The sequence below is a fragment of the Poecilia reticulata genome, linkage group LG8, assembly GCF_000633615.1.
Source record: "Poecilia reticulata strain Guanapo linkage group LG8, Guppy_female_1.0+MT, whole genome shotgun sequence".
NCBI lineage: Eukaryota > Metazoa > Chordata > Actinopteri > Cyprinodontiformes > Poeciliidae > Poecilia > Poecilia reticulata.
Genome location: NC_024338.1, coordinates 18,498,542 through 18,501,626, shown reverse-complemented (window position 1 = coordinate 18,501,626; position 3,085 = coordinate 18,498,542).

Below are 3,085 nucleotides of genomic sequence, written 5' to 3'. Positions count from 1 at the left end.
TGCCTGAGCTGCTGGAGCGACGACGGCTCCGAACCGACGCTGCGTCAAGCCGCACGCAGGCGGCGCCGAAGCCACTTCCGGTACGGAGCATTTCCATTGTTTTACAGACAGATCTTCACATTTCTCAGTCAGGGGCAGTTGAGTTGGGTAGTAACTACTTACATTTACTCAGTTACATTGACTTGAGTATCTGTACGTAGAAATGGCAAATTAAGGTTAAAAAATGCTAAGTGAAAGTTGATTAAATAGCGCAAATGGACATATTCAGAATTAAAGAAATGCTGATAATAAACACCAGAGAGAGAAATTTAATGTGACTATTTCAGAGGTGAGTACTCAGGTAAGATCAGCACTACTTCAACATACTTTTACTCAAATAAAAAGTATGGGGTAGTAAAAATACTTCTAAAAGTACATTTTTTTTCAAAAGTTACTCAAGTAAATATAACTAGTTGAGTAGAAGATAGCAGGAAAGAAAATCCTTAAACTGTTGTTTAAGGTTTAAAAATCATTAAATAGACTCTAGCATGAAGAAATGTACTTTTTTTTAAACATTTCTTTTTTAAAAAACAATTAAAACAAGAAATAATTAGTTTATTTGTTTTGTTTACCGTCTTTTGTCTGCTTGTTTTAAATAGCAACATAAAAAAATTAAATATAAATTAAATATAAATAAAATGTTTTAAATGGAAAAATGAGAAGGTTTGGCTATCTATCTATCTATCTATCTATCTATCTATCTATCTATCTATCTATCTATCTATCTATCTATCTATCTATCTATCTATCTATCTATCTATCTANATCTATCTATCTATCTATCTATCTATCTATCTATCTATCTATCTATCTATCTATCTATCTATCTATCTATCTATCTATCTATCTATCTATCTATCGTAATAAACAATAATTTTGAATAGTAAGCAGAATAAAAACTTTATTTTATTAGTTAATTAATTGCGTTTCCTGTTTCGTCCCTGTTTTTGTGCAACTTCACGGCTCCCGTCATCTTTCCTGCTTCTGGTGAAGATGCTGGATCTTAAAGGAACAAGCCTCCACCGAACCGACCGGGGAAACCCATCATCTGAAGTTTTACCTTCCACTAAACTGTAAGTTTCTGTCTCCAACTGCGGAGAATGAAATACTTGAGACGTTTCCGCTGCTTTTCTTGAGCCGCTGAGATTCAAAACTTCACAATTACATGGAATAATTGCGCCCTCTGCTGTTGAGTCTCGATAGTACAGGGAACTACACGTTTAAAAAATGTCTCATTTAGTTACTATCACTATTTGGAGTAATTCTCCAAGTAAGGTAAATTTCGGACAAAAAAATCTTCGAAAAAACTTGAAAATTTGTAGTTTTAAAAGTAGAAAAAAATAGAAAAAAACACAGAAATTTTGAGATTAACCTTAAAAACTTTGTAGAAAAAAAAGTCAGAAAATTCTGAGCTCCTGAGTTTGAAAATTTGCTGGAAAATGTTCATGAAAATTGAGATTAATCTCAGAAATTTTTAGATTAACTGGCAATTATTCAGAAATTTTTCTAGAAAATTGCTGAGAAAACTCACAAAAGGAAATTTCTGAGTTTGAAAAGTTTAACATTTGGAAAAAAATGTTCTGAAATTTCAAGATTAATCTCAGAAATTTTATAGAAAAAACTCAGAAATTGCTGAGGGAGAGAAATTTTTGAGTTTGCAGAATTAAAAATATCTGAGAAATTAATCTCAGAAACTAATCTCAGAAAATTTAGCAATTCCCAGGGTTTTTTTTCTCAAAAATGACTGAGATTAATCTCAAAATTTCCTTATTTTTACTAGCAAATTTTCAACTTTTCAAACTCAGAAATGTCCTTTTCTGAAATAGCTGAGATTAATCTTTTTGGCAGAAAGTTGCTCCTCTTTTACAACATGCCGTCGTTTTAACCCCAAACCTGTAGAACCTGTATCATTTGCCTCTGTCCTCGCACGCACAAGGGTTAACAAACTTAAACTTTAATCACGTTTATTTTTTTCTAAGGTTTATTTTAAAGTCCTTCAGTTACGTATCAGTGTGAAGAAAAGTTATGAACAAACTCCATCATCATCGTTTTCTTTTTTCCTATTTTTTCTTCTTCATTTTATTCGTTTTCATGATCATCTTCATAATCATTTTCTCTTTCATCTTGATTGTTTTTATTATCATTAGTAAAAGCAGCATTATGATGTTCCCGACTACCGTCATCTTCCTCCTCATCCTCATTTTCTGTATTTTTCAGTTTGTTCACCTTTATCATCTTCATAATCCTCTGTATCATCACTGATCTTTCATCACAGATATCCTCTTTTCATCACTTTAGAAAATATTGACTTCAGCGTTGTTTTAATAAAACGAAGCGCTTAGTTAAAGTTTTCCATTAGAATATTTAGAACGTCTTTCTGTGTGTTTCTGCTTTGGGCAGCCGTAATGTTTTAAAGGTTTCTTAAGAACGATACATCTGACTCTAAGAAATGTCACCGACCTCGTGGCAGAGGGATCTTTCCTTAGACATCTATATTTATCAGGAGTGACGGCGGTTACTGACGAGCGGCAGCTGGACGGACACTGGGAAGGGAGGCGCCCTGGAAGGTCACCAAAGGTCAGCGGGTTAGAGGAATGCAGATAGGAATGTGGCAGCTTGGGTGAAAATACTTTAACGGGGCCAAGCAATAAAGATGGAACAAAATCACCTGGGAGAAGTGACAGAAACTGAGTTTACAAAGACAGATTGAACCTCCTAATAACACATTAACAACTATGTAAAGAAAACATTGTGTATAGAAAAAAAGGTAGAAAAAAAATGGAGTAAAGTTTTGCCTAAAGACTAAGAAATTAAAGAGATTATTCCCAGAAAGTTTCCAGGAATGATTGCAAATTTCTGAGTTGGAAAAGTCAAACAATCTTGAGAAAAAACTGAAAGTTGTTGTGCTTAATCTAAGAAATTTTCTAGAACGGCACATATATGAGTTTCAAGACATTCCAAATATTTGGTTAAATTTGTGGAAATTATGTAATCAGATCCATCCATCCATTTTCTTGCACCCTTTTTCCCTCAGTGGGGTCGGGAG